Raw genomic sequence first — 24483 nt, 5'->3', positions numbered from 1 at the left:
CAAAGGATTGCACCTAGCAACAAGGCTCTTCCAAGGAACAAAGGATTAAGCAGAGCAACAAACAAAAATGCTCTCTCAAGCAACAAAGGACTTCTAGAATTTTATATCATTGTTTTGCTTCATCTCATCTTCTCTTTCCTTTCTTTTCTCTTCACGACCCACATAAATTGAGCAAAACGTCCCCAAACAATAAATTATAAATTCCAATTCTCATTGTTTGCTAATGTATTCAATCGAGATAATTTCGTCTAGCTGATGATGATCTTCCTTTAAAATTTTAACAAGTGATCACTCTTCTAATTAAGAAGTGTCGATGCATCTTTAGATGTTTAAATTGAAGGAAGAACAATTATCAAAATTTACAAATTGATTGAAGAAATAGTAAGTGCTACCGGCAAGTCCTATTGAATAAATAAAGAACTTATGATAGGAACACTCCGAATTATAAGATCTTGTTAATTACTTACATAAGGTAATGACGCCGTGCTAGAATAGGAGATTATTCTGAAGACTAGTTAAACAACGGGAGTTAGAGATTGAGATTGAGATAAATCACAAACAGAGAGAAACTCTGAGATTAGGGTTTTACTATAAAATAAATCAATGATAATCTTCTAAAGCCTACAAGCTAGGCTTATAGCTAACGAAAAATGGTAAAATTGTAACTAAGGCCAAATAATAGAATACAAAATAAGATAACTATGGTTACAATCTAGCCTAAGAATTTGAAATAAAATAATTACCAAAGATAAACATTACCATAAAAGAAAATTGAAGAAAAATGGAAGAATTAACTAAAAGTGACGATATAGAAAAAAAGGCTGATTTTGGGGTCAAGAAAGGGCCCACCAGGAAAAGCATGGACATCATGACATGCGTGCCGAAGAGAGCTTTCCAGATTGGGGTCATATGCGCGATTCTAACACCTGTAGCCAAAGTTTTAGTTAAAATACTGATGTCGGCACTTCTCCTCGCCCAACTGGGAGAAGTCTTCTCGCCAAATCAAGAAATAAATCGTTAGTTGCCCAAATTCGACGAATACCACTTCTCATCCAAATCTGCTGCTTCTTGCCCAAATCCTAGGAATACTCATCTCTTCCCACCAGTTTTGCATTGGTCTACCTTCTCAAAGTAATCCAGTGCTTTTAACGTTGCATGTGTCAACTGAGCCTCATCAGACTTGGATCCCCTGCATCAGGTAATTATAACAAAATTTTACGTGCACGTGTTAAATACATTAATGTTCCAATATATTGCATCAAGGTTCACGAGGTTTTTTAAAGCCACCGGTGAGATACATACGAAATACGTGCAGGATCATCATTAGGACCATCTGTCAATTCCGAAATATCTCGTTTGTTGTAAAACTTACTACAAAAAATGTTTCATTGGAATAAGAAGGGGAAGGAAGAAGGCGAGTCGGTATGCTAATTTCTCATCCTCCAATCAGTCCTTCCCTATGGTTTATTGTCCCAACAAATAAATAATTGTAGTTCATGGTTTCTCTTGGCATATGGTTCATCCGGGGGAGAGATCGAGCTTCAAGAAATAGTGAATGGTCTTATCAATACACAAATGTATAACTCCCCAGGAATTTCAATTGCGCTTATATTCATCACTGTCAGAATTGGGTTCAAGCTTTCCCCAGCCCCTTCTCATTAATGGACTCCTGACGTATCCGTACTAGAATTCGGTGGAGGAACTTTAGGTATTCGATATATTCTATAGTTTCTTACCGTGTCAATTTCAAATTCTTGGTCATTAAGATTCATGTGCAATACGAATTAATATTTAAACCCTAAACCCTAAACCCTAAACCCTAAACCCTAAAACCCTAAACCCTAAACCCTACTCTGTTACTGTAAATAGTAAATATTCAGTTAGTGTAACTAAGTCTTTAGTTCAAGATTAGTTACTTTACTTTCCTCTATTGTAATGGTATAAATACCAACTCTCACGTGTAAAGGCATCAGGTTGAATATGCAATTTCTTTTATTAGTAGCTTTCTTCCAATACTTTGAGAATGCTCTTGACTGGAAGGATCTGGAGTTGTTTCATGGTATCAGAGCGGATACCTTAGGGTTTCGCTTCTGACCGCTACCGCTGCAAGATTCAACACAAGATACAAGATGAGTGAAGAAGCTGTATCTGTTTCACTGAATGCAGAAGCCTCTGCTTTGCTTAATGCAGGAAATTCGTATTATTTGCACAATGGAGATTCTCCTGGTTCTGTCTTAGTTTCTAAGCTTCTTACGGGAGATAATTACCATAGTTGGTGCAGATCAATGGAGATGGCGCTAAAGGCAAAGAACCAGATAGGTTTTGTAAATGAAATGATAAATCCATCGATGAATTCAGATCCACTCTTCGGTGTATGGGATTGATGTAATAGCATGGTTCTGTCTTGGATATTAAACTCAGTATCAAGAGATATTGGAGAAACAATTGTTTATGCAAGAACAGCAAGAGAAATGTGGGAAGAACTGTGTAATCAATTTTGTCAAGGGAACGGGCCAAGGATTTTTCAATTGCAGAAGGAGCTCTCATCTTTATCTCAAGATCAAGCTTCGGTGAGTGTTTACTACCGCAAATTTAAATGTCTGTGGGATGAATTGCTTAATTACAATCAAATGCCCAACATAACTTGGACAATATCAAAAGATACACATCATCCGCCAATGGAGAAGTCCACATGACACAAAAAAAAAAAAAAGGAAACCCCCCTCCCCCCCCCCCCCCCTTCCCTTCCCTTCCCTTCCCTCTCTCATGTGACCTATGAGTCCTCACCTCGTTCCTATCTTCAAGGACCCTGAAGCCACAATATTTATAATTTGCCCACATCTGGCAATGATTATTGATTGCCAACATTTGCATTAAAAATTTTAAATGCAATAAATATTGGATATGATGCAGTAAAGTGAAGTTGTAGTGTTCCAGTAGCCCCCGATTGTAGGGGTCTAGAGATAAGTAGACTTACTTGGTTATAGTAGGTTGGCATCCATGTCAGAAGAATAAATGTTCCCCAATTGTGACAGAAGTGAGACACTATTAAGGCCCATACAGGTGGTTTTGACAAAATTAGTCGCCAAGGTATTGTTTTAACAGGTTCCTTCGAAACGCTGTTGGAAAGGATCAGCTTCTTCTCTTCAGGTAACATCTCAGGATCCTCAAGAGGAGAACTATATGCCTATAGGAACAATCCCAAAGGAAGAGAAGTGGTGACATATGAGCATATATAGCTATATTAAGAGCGAGCAAATGAATCCAAAACTTCAATGCTCATAGACATATTTCCATAAATGCAGCAAACATTACCTTACTTAGCCACACAGACACCAAAACGGTTCCTAGAGAACCAAAGGAGTAGAAGACTGGTGGATTAAAAACGGTGAAAAGGCCAGGCCATTGACTGATCCAAGGTACATCTCACTGTACACCAATGCTAATGATCTACTTCTCTCTTCTACTGGAACCCATTTTGACAGAATGTTAGTCATGGCAGGCATGACAACACCCTAAAACAGAACCAAATTAACAAAGCCATAACATGGGAACCTTAAATTACTCATGGGCATATTCAAGACAGGGAAAGTGTCATGATATATACACTATGGATCGCTTCATGGGAAACACATTTTAAGACATTTCTTTCCACAAAATAATAATGATAATAATAGTAATCGGAGAAGCACAAACCTCACCGATACCCATGAAAGCACGAACAACAAGAAGGAAAGGTAATCCAAGTTTAGCAGCAATGGGAGTGAGAGCTGTAGCGATCGACCACCAAAACTACACCAAATCCCAGGACCAGCTTGCCACCTACTGTATCTGCCCAAATGCCACCAACAACCTGCCAGACAAAATTACAAGTTAGAAAGAGCTCTAGAGCAATCTTGATCAATGTATTAAGTATCAAAGGTCTTCCATCCCTATTCACGATAGGAAATGTTTTTTCCTTCCACGAACAAAGAAAGTATAAATGGAATGAAGCATAGTCCAGATACTAATTCAGCTTCACATTCTTTGTTGCAGTGAATCTAATCATTAAGCCTTATTCTAATACAGATTGGCCTCAAATTCTAACCACAAGTACAGGTGGTTGTTTCTGCAAATTCTAGATGACAGGCTTCAACGTCGCAGTTACATATACAGTGGACTCAGTTTAGCCAATTAACTGGTGAAATCTGTATATACATCCATTAATAGAAGAATATCCAAGAACATACAAAAACAACAAAAGCAACACCAATTTGTGTAATACCCTGACATTTAATAAGTGCACTTTGTAATTTTTTCAAAACTTGGCGAAAATTTGGTAGTTGTACAAATAGAATTTATGAAAATATAAATAAGATAGAGGACATGTGCCACTTTGTTATTACCTCTGGTGACGAATTGATTTCCTTCACTGAGAGCAAACAAGTGTATAGATATGTAGAAGAGAGGGAAAAAAAAGACAAATAAATAAAAGAAAGCCGAACAAAATTTCCTCATTGGAGGAGAAGGAGGAAATAAAGAAAAGTTAAAGGAAAGTTCTCTAAGGGTATGCCTCGAAGGTGAAGGATTGAAAAGAGGTTAATAAAGTTTAGTAAACAATCGAGGTTGCTAAGTGAAGTGTATAGGAATTCATGAAGCTGAGGAGAGGCAAGTAGATATGATCATCCCCTTACTTTCTTCAAATGTCAACAAAATATTTCTCTGAAAATTGTTTCAATAATTATGATGTAAAATAGCCTGCCTTTGGTAGCCCTCTTTATGCATCCAATACTATGTTAGAAAGAGTTCAAATGTAAATGATAATATTTGATGTTTATGTTATGTAATATGAAATGAAAATGTTATAAATGTTTATGGTACTGGATGAAAAGCAAGAGAAAATAAAAGATGGGGGAAAGGATGTGACTCTATGAATGCTTGTAAAGAATTTAAATGTTTTCCTGGCCTTATGACAGATATGCGAAAGAACCAAATCTTGAGAGGCGGTGGCAACCATCTTGTATGGTACCTTGGGACGGGCTCACCCGAGTGTGCCTAGTTTATCAAGTGAAAAACATATCTTATGAAGAGTGGGGCTACAGGTACAGGCAAGTGCACAAGACCAAATAAGGATTCAAAAAATTTTCATTACTATTCATTTCACCATTCATCTCATCTTATGAATGGAATGGAGCAGGGATCCTTATGAATGCCAATCCTTATACATAGTTGAGATGAATAAATGACACAATAGTTGCTTTTCAACAAGTTTCCAAAGAGACAGTACTGCATCTGTGAAAAATAGAAATGGCCAAGTACGTTTTACTTCAAACTAATTCAATGCCTATAAAGTCGAGAAACTAAACCTATCCTCAATCATATAGTATATCATCAGTCGCACAATACAACTACAATCGACTATACCAATCAAACCTTTCCCAAATTATGTCATTTTTGGACAACTAAACAATAGTTACTATCAAGAAAAATTCTTTTTTTTTTTTTTTTTTTTACAACTGACGATCAAGAAAAAATCTACCATTAAAACATCCGCCGCTGCACCAAAACCCACTTCCCTAAGTTCCCTATTTCCATGAGTTACATTCACTTTCCATATATTACGGATCAAAAACTAAAAAACCCCCATGAAAGACTTTCCTGAACGGTGATAAATATACAATATACTTAAATCGAAAAAGTTAAAAGACGTCAAAGCTGCTATCTCACCTCGAATCGAATGTTCTTATAAACAAGCTCTTTGACGTTGCTCCGAATAGTAGGGTGCGTAGTGACAACCTCACCCAAGTGTAATTTGTAAAGGGTTGTGGTCTTTCCGGCATTATCCAGTCCAACTACCACAATCTTATACTCCTTCGCAAGAAACAACATGAACCAAAATCTCAATATCATGGCACCCATTTTATATGAAAACAAGAACCGCCTATACGATCCAAAAAACCGACGTAAATTTACCAAACAGTTCTTTTCCTAATTGGGTTTCCAAAAATGATAATTGATATTGTTTAAAAACATAACTAAATTGAAATGATAGGTTTGTGAAAATTTTCAGATCTAATACGATAATTGTGAAATTAAAGAAAAGAATATAGAAAGAAAGGTGAGAGATGATCGAACCTGGGTTGTTGAGAGATCGGAGGTTGTTTACCGAGAGAAACCCTAATGAATGATTTTTCTTTCAAAGAATACGATCAATTGAAAAAACAGAAGCAACAAAGAAACATTAATTCATCTAGCAACATAATCAACGACACCACCACCACCAGCAACAAAAATGGAGGGACACAACAGAACAAAACTCAAACATACACTGGACCCAGAAACCTCACACACCTATATGCACCTAGACAATCGTAAAGGATAAAGAGGGTACCTTGGATAGTTTGGCGGTGGTGGGAGGAGGGGAGGAGGAGTTACGTCTAGTTTCAACCATGGTGTTGTTGGTTGTTGATAGTTTTTTCTTTTTTTTTTTTTTTTTTTTTTTTTTTTTTTTTTTTTTTTTTTTTCAGTCATTCATTTTTGTCCCTCTGATTCTTCTCTTTTAGAACACAAATCCTCATTCTCTCATTGTCAGCCCTCCCTCCCTCCTGAGTTCTCTCTTCAACGACATGAAAAAAAAAATCAATATTGCAGATACGATTCACGAAGACGAAGAGAAAAAAGAAGATGAAGAGACAAAGAAGGAAAGGAGTTTGGTTTTGGAGAACTGTCTCTGTCCGTTTGTATTCCAATGGCCACGAACGGGGCTTAACTGTGACTTAACGACAAACAAGAAAACTAACGGTAAAATAAGAAAAAATTACTCTTTATAATTAGACATTTATTATAATAAAATAGATATATTTATACTGAAACGCTCTAGAGTAACACCGCTCTAAGTTACCGTTAAGCCCAATTGACCTTTTTAGTTTTCTTTTAATTTTTTAATTTATATTTATTTATTATTTTAAAATATTTTAAAAACTATATATAAAAAAATATCAATACATTAATAATATTTTCTTTAATATTAAATAATAAAATAAAATAAAATATATGAGATCTCAAAATAAAAAGATAAATTGAATGGATAAAGTAACATTTTTCTTTTCCTTTATACCGATCAAAATCCTTGTATTGGCATGCACGTAAATATAGCAGTGTACGTACAGTGCAAGTAGTACTGGTACTACTATTAGAATAGGATCAGTAGGAGTAGCCCAAACTCGATAAGCCTCTTTTATCACGTAGTTTACGAGTATTGCTACTCAACCGCCTACTGTTTAGCAACCTCCACACACCGATTTTTTTTTTAATCAAAACGTTTCATTTGAACCAAGCCCCCCCCCCCCCCCCCCCCCCCCCCCCCCCAAAAAAAAAAAAAAATTCTTCCCCCCCCCCCAACGTTACTTGTTCCATTCAAGCCGGATTCTGCGTCGTCCCTTCCTCACCACCCGTTACTCGTCCTGCATTGTTTTGTTTTTTCACAAAGGTAAGAAATGAAAGAAAATATTTTTATTTTTCTCTCTTAGTTTTGTCTCTCCATTTTTATCATTTTTTGTATTTTTGTGCTTAATAGATCTGTGAGGTTGTATCTTTTTATCTGTATTTTGTGGAGTTTTGTGGGGTTGTTGTGTTTTGTTTTGGCAGGTTTGTGCGGATTTTGTGGGGTATTTTATTATGTTTTGTGGGGCACTTTATTCTATTTTGTGGGATTTTTTTGTTCTGTGGGAGTTTTGTGGGGTTTTGTAGGACTTTTTGTTCTGTTTTCTGGGAGTGTTGTATTCTGTTTTGGTGGTTTGTTGGGTTTATTTGTTCTGTTTTGTGTCATTTTTTACACAGAGAAAGGCACGAGGCTATCTACCTAGCTAGCTTATATCTTTAATTGGTGAAAGCTTGTGAAGTCTATATATAAATGTAAATCTAAATAGGATCTTAAAAGCCATCGTGTTAGGAACAAAAAAATAGTTTTTTTTGGGAAACTGCTAGGATTCACCTGTTGGTTGGTTTATCAATTATAGGGGATGGAGAAAAAAAGTACAATATACTATAAAAGACCAAAAATAAACAGAAAGAAAACAAACCTCATGAAGTTTGGTTGACCTTGGATGCATGGGGTGGGGTGGGGTGGGGACAAGTGTTTGTTGTTTGTACAAAATAGGTTAATGGTATATTTTCTGAATTTTCTCTTTGGTTGCTTTTCGTCAGAAAATGAATGACAATCATGATTTTGATTGATCCATCTATCATTTCAGTGTTGTGGCCTTTATGATTTTAACATTTTCCTACACTTTATGTTTGCGTGTGCAGTTGAAGGGGTGAGTATTAGTCACCTGTAATCAAATTTGAGTTAAATAGCGTGATGGACGATGAAGAAGATAAAATGCTACCTATGCCTTCGACATCGATTTCACCAAATCAGGTATGATACACATTGTTAGTTGAAAATGTTGTTAATGTTTTACATTGCAATATTAAGTTAATGCATTTTTTACACTTTGTTATAGGGATACCATGATCCACTAATTCCATACCGCCCACCATATATGCTGCCATCAAATACATATCCAAATTCATATTCGTATTCTTGGGGTAGCCAGGTAGACATATTTTTTTTTTTATTAAATCTTTTTAGTTGGGTGCTCTATAATGGAGTCTTTCTAACACAGTTGGTAATTGCAGCAACCGACAATTCCACCATTTCGACCAACTATGCCTGACCCTCCTTTGAGTAATCCAAAGGATTTGAGACCCTCCTTCGAGTAATCCTGGGCAGTCTGAGAACTCAATGGGAGAAGGGTTGAGGGCGTTGAGTCTGAGAAGAAGAAGAGACAAGTGTTTGAGAAATGAAAGAGGTCGGGGGAGAGAATTGAGTGGAAGAACCAGTGGATGGGGGAACCGGGTTTGCCACGTGTGTGTGTGGTGTGTGTTAATGAACCAGGGGTTGAATAGATTTTTCCTATTTATAAAGCACTTAGTTAGCCAAAGTACTACATTCTATGCATGCAATAACTCTAAACACATGAACACCACACGACCTCTACGTACATATGTACGTGCGCCCATTAGACTGGGAAAGCGTTTGTACTGTCTCCTTCATCAGAACTAAGCACATGTTTTATAATTTGAACGCATGACTTAATCCCAAGTTCCTACAATTATATATATTAGTAATGAGGAATAATTTAGTCAGAAATAGATCTGCAGGTACAAAAGTAAACTCATGTAAACTGACGTGATTACTTGATCGATATTTTACCTTAGATTATAAAATAGATATAATGTTGTATCATATGAAAATTATATCAATTTATGAGTTTAATTTTAATTGTAGTGCTTCTCATTAGTATAAATAGTTGGGTCCTTTATTATATAAGTTAATTTGGGTCATTATTAATTAATTTAGTCCTAGTTTGCCTCATGCCTGGACAGGATGCATGCTAGCTGATCTAATGGCCGATTTCAATTTTGACTTTGTAATCCATAACTATCAAATTAAAATAGCTATGAAATCCTTGGTTTAATTACTTGTACTATTGAGATAGTGGTTTCTTATTGAGCAGACCACTCTTACCTCCAGCTCAAAGACGACTCATCCATCAAATTCCATCTCAGCAGCCAAGCTTCCAGAAGGTTCAAGAATAATGTAGAGTACTAGGTTGGCTGTGTGCTAATTCTGTTATGATGAAAATATTGTGTAGTGCTCTGGCAAGGTGTCTGTTTCAACAAACTCTACAATATTCTTTGTACAGCAGCGTGCATACCAGCCGCTTGCTATTTTGCCTACAACGATTATGTACAACCGTGTATTTAAACACCACTTGTATTATTTTGTAAATCAATGAGAATCAAATATTCATCTTCTCAAAACTCTATCATGGTATCGTGACTCTTTTTTCCTTGTGAAGGACAAGCGGACGAGAACTCCTCTACTCAAAGGCCCAACACATAATGACCTCTATGTTTTTCCATCTCCAACTCCTCTAAAGTCTGAACCTGTTGCTCTTGTTGGACAAAGGAGTACCGTAGCTCACTGGCATCACCGTCTTGACCATCCTTCCCTTCGGCTTGTTTCACATATTTTGAAGACCAAGTGCTTGCCATTTCTCCCCTCTCAATCTAATTTTTTTGCACTAGTTGTCCTCTTGCCAAGTGTCGGCAATTATCCTTTAAAAATTCTATTCAAAGGTCTCTAGGGCTTTTGCATTTAATTTATGTTGATGTTTGGGGACCATCCCCTTATATATCAAGAGATGGTTTTCGGTATTACATTTCTTGTGTTGATGATTATAGTCGTTTTACGTGGTTTTATCCACTTGCTTCTAAATGTGATGCGACCTCCACTTTCCTTCTCTTTCAAAAATACGTTGAACGTCTTCTAAACACTAAAATCAAAATTGTTCAAAGTGATTGGGGTGGCGAATTTCGCCCTCTAACCCGTGCACTCAATTCTCAAGGAATCATGCATCGTCTATCGTGTCCTCATACTCACCAACAAAATGGTGTTGTCGAGAGGAAATATCGTCACATCGTTGAAACTAGTCTTGCACTCTTAGCAACGGCATCCTTACCTTACAAATTTTGGACGGATGCTTTTCAAACCGCTGCCTATTTAATTAATTTTCTTCCCACCCCTACTCTTAAAAATAAATCACCCCATCTCCTTCTTTACAATCATGAACCAGATTATTCTTCCCTCAAAATTTTCAGTTCTAAGTGTTGGCCCAACCTTCGGCCATATAACAATCACAAAATTCATTTTCGATCTACTCGATGTCTTTTCCTCGGCTACAATCCTATGTACAAAAGATATAAATGCCTAGACCTCTCATCAGATCGCATGTACATCTCCCGGGATGTCATCTTCAATGAAAACTCTTTGTCTTTCTTCTCAATCCTCTTCGGCCCACACTCACCCCTCACAGAACACCTCAAATTCACCCACTTACTTACCATCAATTATTGGCCCACGACCCTCTCTCTCTTCTCCAAACCCAACTTCCTCTCAACCAAGTCCAGCCCCTCTACCAAGTCCAAGTCCAACACTTTCTTCCTCACCCACCAATTCCTTTGACTTATCTTTCTCGACAAACCATCATCTCGAAACTTCCTCTACAGTTTCCCTTTCCCCACCGATATCACCCATTATTACCAAATCCAAAACCAACTCTTCCAGACCCAAAAACTTCACAGACGGCCTTATACGTTACCCACCCACTCGTCAATGTCTTAGCACCTCTCTTGAAATTCCAGACAAACCAACATCGTGCACTGTTGCTGCCTGTTTTCCAGAATGGCGTAATGCCATGTCCACCGAATTTCAGGCACTTATTTAGAGTCATACTTGGACTCTTGTTCCCCCTCCCCCTTCCTCTAATATCGTTGGTTGCAGGTGGGTATTTCGTATGAAGCACAGAGCCAACAGCACCATAGAACGACGGAAGGCACGACTCATTGCCAAAGGGTTTCACCAACAGGAAGGTATTGATTATTCTAAAAGTTTTAGTCCTGTTGTAAAACCCACAACCATTCAGCTTGTGCTGTCACTAGCTATCTCCCATGGTTGGCCACTCTGTCAACTAGACATTCAAAATGCCTTTCTTCTTGGAGACCTCACTGAAACAGTGTATATGGCTCAACCCATAGGTTTCATTCACCATGACCACCCAGAGTATGTTTGTTGCTTACGGAAGGCCATCTATGGCCTTAAGCAAGCTCCTAGAGCTTGGTTTGCATAGCTCAGTTCATGTTTATGTCAATATGGTTTTACTCCATCAAAATCAGATTCATCTTAGTTTGTTTATTTCTCTCAGTCCATTACAATTTTTGTTTTAATCTATGTTGATGACATATGTTGATGACATAGTTGTCACCAGCTCTCATCCCTCACAAATTGATCATCTCATAGATTTTGTTGCTTCGGTTTTTTCCATTAAAGACTTAGGAAAATTCTCTTATTTCCTTGGAATTGAAATCACTTATCTGTCTGATGGGATTCATCTATCACAAAGGAAATATATTCATGACATCCTATCCAGGACTAACATGCTTACTGCCAACGGGGTGACCTCTCCAATGGTAGCTTCAAGTTATCTTTCCCTTTCAGATACACCTTCTTTCTCTGATCCAACACTTTATAGAAGTGTTGTTGGAGGTCTCCAATACCTCTGTTTGACTCGTCCTGATATTGCTTTCTCACTCAACAAAATTTGTCAATTCATGCACAATCCGAAACACTCTCATTGGCAAGCTGTCAAATGACTTCTTCGATATCTCAAGCAAACAATAAATTTCAGACTCCTCATTCACAAATCCTCAACTCTCTAGCTTCAAGCATTCTCCGATGTAGATTGGGCAAGTTGCCCAGATGATCGTCGCTTTACCGGTGGCTATTGTATATTTCTTGGTCAAAATCTAGTTTTTTGGAGCTCTCACAAGCAAAGCACTGTTGTCCACTCAAGTACCGAGGCTGAATATAAATCTCTTGCAAACATAAGAGTTGAACTGATTTGGATTCAATCCCTCCTCAAAGAGCTTTATGTTTTTCTTCCCAAACCCCCATTACTTTGGTGTGATAATCTTGGTGCAACGTATCTTTCTATTAATCTCGTACTTCATTCCCGCACCAAACACATGGAAATAGATTTCCATTTTGTTCGTGATCGTGTAGCTGCAAAAGGTCTCCTGGTTGCATTTCTTCCATCAAAGGAGCAATTAGCTGACATTCTCACAAAGCCAATAGTTTCATCTTGGTTTCATCTGTTAAGAACAAGCCTCACAGTTGTTGATACACCGATCGGCTCACGGGGGCGTATTGAGCAGACCACTCTCACCTCCAGCTCAAAGATGACTCTTCCATCAAATTCCATTTCAACAGCCAAGCTTCCAGAAGGTTCAGGAATAATGTAGAGTACTAGGTTGGCTGTGTGCTAATTCTGTTATGATGAAAATATTGTGTAGTGCTCTGGCAAGGTGTCTGTTGCAACAAGCTCTGCAATATTCTTGGTATAGCAGCATGCATACCAGCCGCTTGCTATTTTGGCTACAACGATTCTGTACAGTCGTGTATTTAAACACCACTTGTATTATTTGTAAATCAATGAGAATCAAATATTCATCTTCTCAAAACTCTATCATTCCTTCAGATGTTTTTCTTTTCTTTTAACAAATACTATATTCATAAACTTTGTTTTTTCAAAATTAGCTTCCGCTACATGATGAATCAAGATTAATTAAAGGCAGAAAGGGAAAGTTTTAGGTTGGCCACATCTACATTGTTGACAGTTAAGGAAAGATTAATATAGCATATTAATTACTTATTAAAGAATTCTAATAAAGAAAAGAAACCCAAAAAAAGTGCAAATTACATTGTATATTTCCTTCTCTAATGATATTGATCTTGTTATTTCCTTATAACATGATCTAAGATTTGCAATATTTTTTATATTATTGGGTTAGCTAGGTTGTATATAATATAGCACATGCATGCGAAGGATAAACTTGATTAGCTGAAAAACATGTATATGTGTGTGTGTGTGATTCAATGAAGTTTATAAAAGGTTGCATGCCCATGTGAAAAACCATTTTGAACCAGAATGCAATACGACTACATCACCTAAATGAGTTTTTGTAACGGTTTGGCAATTGTGACCGTCACCAAAAAATATTTTTTGTGACAATTTGTGGAAACCGTCACTGAAGGCAGCCAAGAAATTGTATTACATTCGAACGTATACATATTCACATTCGAAGGGGCCTTGGACATTCGAACGTTGAGGCTACTTACGTGCGAACGTGTAAATTTTTTATTTAATATTAAAGTCGGATATTTCAAATTAAAAAAGATTGAGAATTGAACTGCAGTACTTTAATATTAAAGTTTGATAAGTTAACATTAAAAAAGATTGATAATTGAAATTCAAAAACAGTTGATATATAAAAAAAAAACAATAGAAATTCAACTATATATTGATCGATATTGTAGGCCGCGTGGTTTGAAAAAGAGATCAACTCCCACCACGCACACTCACGTCGAGGTCTTGTCTCTCTCTAATCTTTAAGGAAGAGGGGTATCATCAAGTAATAGTTGAATTATGATTAACCTAATTGGTTTGCATGCATATATATATATATATAAATATATATATATTTTGTATGTATGTATGTATAAGTGACCAACGAGGAGATTTGTGGCCCCAAAGGGCAAGGCAAATTAAAGGGTAATAGCTAGGCAGCAGCGGAATAGCTTTTCTTTTCTTTTCTTCTACCCTTTCATCATGCATGGGCGATATAGACAAACTCATGCATGGAAGGCTCGCGATATATACCAAGAAACGAGAGTTGGAATTTGCATACATAATAACTTGAAAAATATGTAGTTTAATCCCAACCTCAGGGAGTGTACAATGATATTAAGCAAGTGTATGCGGGTGCAAAGAAAATGATCAGTAAAATTCTTATATGTTGAACTAGCTAGCAGTTGGGCAAGTTAGGGATCGAGTGATCAGAAAGTGTGGCCTTGATGCAATATATTGGAACGTTAATATATTTAACACACACATGTAAAAGTTTGTTATAATTACCTGATGCAGGCCTGGATCCTAGTTTGATGAGGCTCAGCTGACAGATGCGACGTTAAAAGCACTGGATTACTTCGAGAAGGTAGACCAATGCAAAACTGGTGGGAAGAGATGAGTATTCCGAGGATTTGGGGAGAAGCGGCAGATATGGACGAGAAGTGGTATTCATCATATTTTGGCGAGTAACGATTTATTTCTCTGTTGGGCAAGAAGATTTTTCCTCGATTGGGCAAAGTGAAGTGTCGACATCAGTATTCTAACTAAGATTTTGGCTACAGATGTCAGAATCGCGCATATGACCCCAATCTGGAAAGCTCTCTTCGGCGCACACGTCGTGATCACCGTGCTTTTCCTGGTGGGCCCCTTATTAACCCAAAATCAGCCGTTTTTATTCTGAATCGTCAATTTTAGTTAATTCTACCATTTTTGGTCAATTTTCTTTTTTGGTAATGTTTATCTTTGGTAATGATTATATTCCGGATTCTTAGGCTAGACTTTAACCATAGTTATCTTATTCCGTATTATATTGTTTGGTCTTAATTACAATTTTATTATTTTTTGTTAACTATAAGCCCAGCTTGTGGGCTTTAGAAGATTATCATTGATTTATTTTATAGTAAACCCTAATTTCAAAGTTACTCTCGGTTTGTGATTTTTCTCAATCTCAATCTCAATCTCTAGCTCTCATTATTTAACTAACAGTCAGAATAATCTCCTATTCTAGCCCGACGTCTAGGATTTGACTGTAGCACTTAGTATTTCTTCGATCAATTTGTAAAGTTTGATAATTGTTCTTCCTTCAATTTAAACACCTAAAGATGCTTGGACGCTTTTTAATTAGAAGAGTGATCACTTGTTAATATTTCAAAGGAAGGTCGTCATCAACTAGATGAAATTATCTCAATCAAATACATTAGCAAACAATGAGAATTGGAATTTATAATTTATTGTTTGAGGATGTTTTGCTTAAATTATATGGGTCATGAAGAGAAAGGAAAGGAAAGAGAAGATGAGAAGAAGAAAAACAATGATATAAAATTCTAGAAGTCCTTTGTTGCTTGAGAGGGCATTTTTGTTTGTTGCTCAGCATAGTCCTTTGTTGCTTGGGAGAGCCTTGTTGCTCGGTGCAATCCTTTGTTGCTCAAGCAAGCATTGTTGCCTAGGTGAGTATTGTCGCCTAGGGCAAGCGTTATTGCTTAGGAAGAGCATTGTTTCTCGGGAGGCCTTTGTCAATTGTTTTTGGTGGTGGGAAGTGTGTTTGCTAAATTCTTCCTTTTCTCCAAATGTTTTGTTGGGCGAGTAGGCTCCCCAAAGTCTCTTGTCTCTCAAGGTGAGCATTGTTGCTCTATCAGGTCTTTTCTTGTTGCTCTGTCAAGTATTTCCCTGTGTCTCGAGGGCGAGTATTGATATTCAGCACGGTCCTTCCTTATTGCTCGGAGTGAGCAGTGTTGGTTGTCCTAGCTCCTCGCCTGAGGATGACTATTTTTACTCGCAATTGTCCTTCCTTGTTTTTCGAGATGAGTGTGATTGCTCACCCAAAGTCTCCTCGTTGCTCAGGGCGAGCAGTTGTGCCCGCATGCCCATTTGTATGTTCATTCAGTCTAAGTACCCGCATGTCCATCCGTTTATTCTTTTAAGATCCTCATAGAAATCTGAGGAACTTCATGGGGAGAACATCCAAAGGTCAAACTTGTTAGCACAAGTGAAAGTTAGATCTCGTACTTGGGGTGAGCAAACGAGAGCGAGCTTCATTGCTGAGGTTACTCAGAGTATTTGTTGCTTGGCATCGAGCATTCTTGCTAGGTCAAGCCTTTCCTTGTGTCTTGAGGGAGCATATTATTACTAGGCACGATCCTTCCTTGTTGCTTAGGGTGAGCTTCAGGGCCCAACATGCTTGGGCAAGTTTCATGGCCTACCATGTTTTGACGAGCTTCATTGTTATGGTTTTTTGTTCAATGCTCAACGGGCTATGCGAACTCCCGACTTCTTAGCTAAGGTGAAAAACCCGGGTGAGTTTCATTGCTCGCCTATTTGATAGATTAGTTAATTCATGAATGACTCGAGCGAACTCCATTGGTCACCTTGATTGTTGCCCGATCGCTTGCCCTGAAACTCTCCATGCGTGGGTTTGGCTGACTATCTGCCTTGCTTGCCTTTGCTAATCCCTACGAAGGCAGGCTTCGCGTTTAGAGCCTAGGAAAGGTTCATAGTTACTTGCCTTGATCATTGCTAGGGTGGTCTCATTGCTCATTAAGTGCCCACCTTTTGCTTGTCTCTCAATTGTATTATATTGCTCACCTGGGACTTTCCTAGCACGACATGTCAGTGCTCGTTTCTTGGGTGAGCTACATTGCTTGCCCAAGTGTTCTAAGCGATGGCGGGTATAGTGCCCACTAGACTTATTTCCTAGGTAAGAAATGGGGTTCGCCCAGGATGTCCAACCGCTGACGTGGTTGGTGCTCACCATGCTTTTGGTTTTAGAGAGCTGCATTGCTTGCGCAAGATTTTCTGAGCACTAGCACAGGGTGTTCCAAGAGATGGCCCAAGATTCCACAGGATAACGTAAATGAAAGATAAATACAAACAACAGTGAAGCTTATATGTTTCTTTTGTGTAAAACAGGGTTGCGGTGCAAATAGTTTTGAGATGTTGCGCTAGTGTAGGGAGCTTCCTGGTCGGTGGTGCTCTATGTGGACTCAGCCGTGTCCACGGAGGAGGATGTGTTGGGTCAGTTTTCTAATGGTTTCAATTTGCTTTGTTTTGGGTGTTTAAAACCGAGCTTGTTGCAACTTTTGTTGGATGGTCACAACTTAACCCATAATTTCACACGTCCCACAACCATGCATACACGTTACATGAGTACTTAATCACTGCTAGGTGTTGTACTTATATTTTGACATAAAAACTTTTAATTAGTTTCTTTCGAATATTTTGCTATCATGTGCCTGGTCCACCTATATGTACATAAAAATCTTGGAACACTAACGGTTGATCAAAATGGTTCCTTTGACCCTATTCCATTAGTGCACTATTAAAAATCTAATGCTAGTGTAGCTAGCCAAGGTTTTTTTTTCCTTTTAGATTTGTTATTATTTTGGGTTTTTCATTATTAGTTTTTCCTTGCATCTCCTTAAATTCTTGGAATTTCATAATATTTCTAGCATCTTTCCCTTTTCTCGGCCTACACTGATCTCGTGATCCTCAGCCTCATGATCTCCATCCTCACACAACTAAAAAAAAAAACATCTCCCTTTTTAGTTCACAAGCATTTTTTGGGATATCAAAAGGGATTTTTTTCATTTTCACAACACATTACCACATCAGAAGCTAAGGCTTGCCTCTTTTCACAAGGAGGGTAAAACCTTCATTTGGTTTCAAGAAATGGAAGAAACAACCTAGGTTAGGGATTGGGACACATTCAATAAGGCCATGTTGATTAGATTTGGGCCCAATGCATATGATGACCCTATGTAAGCCCTCACTAGATTAAGGCAAACTAGTATTGTAGAGGACTATCAAGTAAGGTTTGAAACCTTGTCTAGCAGATTGAGAGGGTTGTCAAACATGTACAAATTAAGTTGTTTTTTAAGTGGCCTAAAAGATGAGATCCGGTTAACAGTGCATATGTTCAATGCCGCCAACTTAACCACAATATATAGCCTAGCCAAAATTCAAGAAGGAAATGTGAACCTAACCAAAAGAAACCCCAGATCCAACCTACTATATTCACTTGACCCAGGTATTTTGAAAACACCACCCACCCACCACACAGACCCAACCAAGCCCGACCAACACAAACCAAGTTTTTCCATCCACAAAATCACCCAAAACCACATGAAAGAGAGGAAGGAGAAAGGATTGTGTTATAATTGTGATACCAAGTGGGTCCCATGCAAAAACCCCAAGCTATATTTACTAGAAGAAGTGCTGCTGGACAGTCAGTACAGTAAACCCGTTTGGGAGGAAGTTGGTGAACAAAGTGATCCCACCCAAATAGTTTGCGAAACCACCATTACCCAACGCAATCCTAAAATATCACTCCACGCAATTACCAGATCACACAACCGACGCACAATGAGGGTGAAAGAGAGAATTGGAAACTAGAAGGTCACAATCTTGATTGACAGCGGTTCTACTCATAATTTTTTGGACCCTGCTTTCATTAAGAAATCTAACTTGCCTATTGATGACATGGGAAGAGTCAAAGTAAGGGTTGCTAATGGGGATCTCATCCCAAGTGAGGGAAAATGCAAAGATGTGAGATTATTTGTTCAAAGAACTGCCTTTCTATTAGAAGTACAAATTCTGGTATTGGCAGAATGCGATATGGTGTTGGATGTCAAGTGGCTAAGGGAGCTTGGCTCTATCTTATGGGATTTTAAAAACCTGTCTATGAAATTTTGCTATGAGGGCAAAGAAATTATGGTGCAAGGCCATACTAGTAAATATGATTGAAGAAGGGTCATTATACAAAGGTGACAACATGGAAAACAAGGGTGTCATTTTGCGGCTGTTAGAGGAAGACAGTGCCATGGACCAGCAAGCTGAAGAGCCCATTCCAGCAAATATTCAGACCCTATTGGGCCACTTTAATGATGTATTTGCTGATCCAAAGGGATTACCACCCCCACGTACCCATGACGATGCTATATAACTTATCCCAAACACCAAACCCATCTCTATAAGGCCTTACCGTTACCCTTACTACCAAAAAGATGAAATTGAGAAAATAGTTCAAGAACTATTGAAGACGGGGGTAATTCAACCTAGCCAAAGCCCTAACTCTTCCCCCGTACTATTGGTTTGAAAGGCTGATGGCACTTGGCGATTGTGTGTGGACTATCGGGGGCTAAATAGTGTGACCATCAAGGATAAGTTTCCTATCTTGGTGGTCGAGGAATTAATGGATGAGTTGCAAGGTTATTTTTTCAAAGTTGGATTTGAGGTATGGTTACCACCAAATCTGTGTTAGGCCCAATGACGTTCCCAAAACAGCTTTTAGAACTCATGAAGGACACTATGAGTTGTTAGTAGTGCTCTTCGGGCTTACTAATCCACCTTTCACTTTTCAAAGCCTTATGAATGAGGTATTTCACCCATTTCTACAGAAATTTATACTTGTTTTTTTTACGATATTCGTATGTATAGTAGACTGGAAATGGAGCATGCTACTCACCTAAAGCTCACTCTTGAGATCTTGAAACAACACTCATTGTTCGCAAAACAATCTAAGTGCCGTTTTGCTTACAAGGAGATAGCCTACCTAGGCCATTTAATTTCAGCTAGCAGTGTGAAGGCAAACCCTGAGACGCTTAAAGCTATGGTGGAATGACCCTTACCAAAGTCCCTAAAGGCATTAAGGGGACTCTTGGGATTAACGAGTTACTACCAGAGATTTATTAAGGGTTATGGAGCAATTGTAGCCCCTCTAATAAGAATGCTTAAAAATGATGGGTTTTGTTGGAGTGAAGAGGCTAAGGTGGCATTTCACAAGTTGAAAGAAGTGGTGACCCAACCTCCGGTGTTGGCACTACCTGATTTTACCATTCGATTTATGGTTGAGTGTAATTGTTGTGGTGGGTGAAGTACCGCCTAGCCGAAAACATGGACGGGGAGCTACAAAGAACTTAGAGTTTGACAAGCTCCGAAAGCATGGGCAGATACTACTGACCATAAAGGATGGTGAAACACCCTGTCGACCTGAGTCAACCTAGCTGGCATGGTTTACCAAATAATGAAAAGAACAAATTGATGTGCCATTTTAGAACTTACATATTTAACAACATAGTATTGTCCCGTGCATGTGGTACAAATTTAATTGTACCATAGCATAATTTATTAATTCCGGCTGATGTTTATATTGGCCTGTGGCCTTCACTAGTTACTTTCACTTTTGCCACAGTTTGCTATATGTGGTGTCAAGGATTTTGATCTGGAAGGTCTTAACAAACACTTCCCATTATGTTCCTTCTTCCGCCTCAAAATGCTTGGTATGGTGTTGGATTTAAGATCAAAATATTAACCACCCTTCGTGAGAATTTTATTGGATATTATTTATTTGTTGTTAGAGTTTTATTTGTACCTAATAGCATATTCTCTTTTGTATGCAATGTAATTGTAATGTCATGTGCATTCAAACCCATACTTCAGTATGTGTTGGAATTTTACTTCTAATTTTGCTTGAACTTGTCGCTTGCCATCTTACCTTAATCATTTGTGAATATGGAAGAACTTAGATGGACTTGATTGCATGCCAAGTTGGAGCAATTCGATTGGGGATCAGTAGGGCCTTGCGAAATTGGGAACCAGATATGTGTCCTGCACTCAGAGCTAGTACAATCTCTACGTACCATATTTTGCATATTATCCTAGTTTTTATTTGAAATCATAAATTCTTTTTTCTTTTCTTGGCCAGGATCCATTTAATTATGTGGAAATACATCTTTATAAGTCACAAGCTTTTTATAGAAAACCTGTTGCAGTCTCTTTATTTGGTCTCAAATAGAACACCGACCAGTTGACATGAGTTTTGTTCCTATCTTCTTTTTCTTGTCTTTGTCTATACCCAAACTGATACTTTGAGGGAAATGATATGATTTTGATGGATCTAGTGTGGAGTTTTATTTGTACCCTTTTGTTAGACTGGGATCTTGTCTGTAATTATTTTCTCTGTTATGGTATTCTTGAGATCAAATTATCATTATCATTGAGATCTTAAGCATAATCTTCTCAAGTTGCATAATCTTTAAGCATAACTTTGTGACAACCGGTAAATCCAACACAAAATAATTATCTTGATGTTAAGAACCTTCACACGTTTACTTAAGTGAGTTCGATTGTAAAATATTCATAAGTGATCCAAACCTACCGGACACGACTCAAATCCGAAATGAGAGCAAGGATTGCAAGCTTATAGATATTGGCTGTCTTTAGAATGGTCAAAGAGGGAGGCTTCTCAAAATTCTACTCTCAATTGCTTCAAAAGAAGAAAAATTGCGCTCTGCCAGTTTTTACTAAGTTTGGAGGCTAAAGCAGAAGCTTGACAAAAAGATTAAAAAAAAAAAAAGAAAGGAATAAAGAAAGAAATTAAGAATGATTGAGAATATATATATATATATATGTATATATAAGTGCTTATATTAATATAAAGTTAGTCCATGTGCATGCATGTTTTTCGTTAATGGGTTTTCCAAGCATGAATTAATGAATAGTCAAGATTCAATTAATCTATCTAGTGCCAGCAGTCTAAGGTCAATTTCTATTTGGTTGACCAAATAATTGTAGTTTATCACAATTTTTGGCATTACATTAGCGGTAGCTGCTTATATAATTAGTTTATGTCAGTCAGTCAATTTCCACAAACTGTCGTAGAAAATACTTTTTTGTGACGGTTTGGAGACTGTCACAATTGCCAAACCGTTACAAAAACTCATTTATGTGTTGTAGTGGTACTACATTCTTGTTTGAATTGGTTTTTCACTTGGGCATGCATGCAACCTTTTATAAACTTCATTGAATCACGCAAACACATATACATGTTTTTCGGCTGATCAAGTTTATCCTTTGCATGCATGCGCTATATTATATACAACCTAGCTAACCCAATAATATCAAAAATATTGCAAATCTTAGATCATGTTATAAGGAAATAACAAGATCAATATCATTAGAGAAGGAAATATACAGTGTAATTTGCACTTTTTTTTTGGCCGGTTTCTTTTCTTTATTAGAATTATCTGATAAGTAATTAATATATATGCTATATTAATCTTTTTATATTGTTGTTTCTTTTCTGATGTTCTTAACCCTCAACAATTTGTGGACGTGGCCAACCTAAAACTTTCCCTTTCTGCCTTTAATTAATATTGGTTCATCATGTAGCGGAAAGCTAATCCGGGCGAATCGTGTACGTACATTACTGGCTGTAAAAGATGCATGCAGCACCCGGCAATAAGGAGCTAATTTAGTACATATATATTGATTGTGCATTAAACTTTGGGTAAAAATAAACTCAATCGTGAAAACTAGACAAAATACTAGTACTTGTACTTTGATAAGCCAAAAATATTAATGGTATATATACTAATATACATCTACACCATTATTATGAATGTGTTACAATGTTAGGCCCCGTTTGGAACTTGGATTGAACTGAGATCAATCCAGTTCAGTTTAATTTTAAGCTGAGTCTAACATCCAAATACCAAATTCTCTAATCACTAAACTCATCTCAATTCAAAACTTCTTTACATGTCAAACTCACAATCTTTTTCAACTCAACACCTCTTTACAAGTAGAATCTATAACCTTTTTCAACTTCTTAAAAATATATCTAAACTCATCTTAACATCCAAACATATCTAAATTCATCTTAGGTGGGCACCACAAAACTCACTCTCCCATCTCAACTCATTATTATTCATAAAGAATTTAATTCATCTTAACTTAGCTCAATATCCAAACGGGACCTTAACGTCTTTGTTCCTAATTCCCTCTTTCCAGGAGTTGAGAAGAACAAGCATCTACTCCTAGCTGCTAGCTAGTGCTAATTTCTATGTTATAGAAGGTAAGACTAATTAGTTAATAAGATATTCTCATATATTTATTTCTCAAATATCACTCAAACACAAAACAAATTTCAATTTCAAATCTTCAACTTCTTAATTATGTAATTATTATCCAAGCACAAAATCCAATACAAAATTTCTAAACGTCCAAATAAAACACAAAAACTAATATAACTTTTTCAAATTTTAAAACAAAAATAATACTAAAAACTTATATTCAATTAGTTTTTTAACTTTGTTATAATGCTTTTATTCAACTTTTTCTCTCTCATTTTCCTAAAAGAAAAATCTATTTATCATTATTTTTGTTATCATCATCTCAGCATCTCTTAATGTGGTATTAAATAAAAGGCCCACAAGTGAAATATAATAAATAGTCTACAATTATATAATACCACATTATGGGATTGTGAGATCAGGAGATGATAGTAAAATAGATGATAGTAAAGGGGAGGAGAGTAGCATTACTCTTGCTCAAAATCCAATAAAACAGCTTAACTCAAATAATTTCACTACTATTCATAGATATTTTGAGATATTCTAAGGCCTCGTTTGGTTATGCAGTTCAGATGAGATGAGATGCGATGTTTTGTTAAAAGTTAAATAGAATATAGTTATAATATAAGTTTTTATTATTATTTTTGTTTTGGGATATTTTGAAAATGTTGAATTGCTTATTATATTTTGCGTGAGAGTTTAAAAAAATTATAATGATTATATGAGATGAGATAGTTTGATTTTGTGTAACCAAACTAGGGTGCCCTAAGTGTCTAAATGAGCCCTTAATGTTATTCAATGACTCAGAGAGACAAAAGTTGTACTAGTACCTTAGGAAATCATAATCCTTAACCTACTTTAATTAGCTAGCTAACTTTTTTCAATGTACAACTACGTATACAGATGGATACTATATGGTAGTTGATAATTAAATATAGGATACTTAGTTCTTTGGGAATTTGGTCAATAAATGGACTCGTAATTAGTCAATATATATATAACAATAGTCGTATCCATCCATAAATTAATACGAATTACAATTAGAATGTGCTGAGGAGTTTGAATAATAATTATATATTCTGCAACTTTTAATTACCTTACTTAAATATTACGAAAAAGAAAAAGTCATGCAGCATGGTCTGAATGGCATTGGACGGTGAGGAAAATTTATATATGGGCATATCTATTACATTTAAATAGCTTAAGTACTAAGCGTCCGATTTATGTATTTGACCTCAATTGTATTCACTTTTTGTTTTTTTTTTTTTTCCAAAATGTTCCTTCTATGAAAAAATAAATACCCTTTAGCTATATTTTATAAGGTCATGACAGTAGTAGTATTTTGTGCAAAATCACAAACTAAT

The 24483-nt window shown here is 36.9% G+C and overlaps 1 long non-coding RNA gene across 1 annotated transcript; it reads left to right on the top strand.

Annotated features, from left to right (window-relative positions):
- The first annotated feature begins 1350 nt into the window (after nucleotides 1-1350).
- Nucleotides 1351-23966, top strand: LOC121240332. The gene is made up of 3 exons (XR_005935520.1): nucleotides 1351-1492; nucleotides 14372-14376; nucleotides 23955-23966. It is a non-coding gene; the product is annotated as an uncharacterized LOC121240332 (long non-coding RNA).
- The last annotated feature ends 517 nt before the right edge of the window (nucleotides 23967-24483 follow it).

Source organism: Juglans microcarpa x Juglans regia, chromosome 7S (genome assembly GCF_004785595.1).
Source record: "Juglans microcarpa x Juglans regia isolate MS1-56 chromosome 7S, Jm3101_v1.0, whole genome shotgun sequence".
Classification (NCBI taxonomy): domain Eukaryota; kingdom Viridiplantae; phylum Streptophyta; class Magnoliopsida; order Fagales; family Juglandaceae; genus Juglans; species Juglans microcarpa x Juglans regia.
The sequence above is the reverse complement of the archived record's forward strand: the minus strand, read 5'-3'. Positions and strand labels throughout refer to the sequence as shown.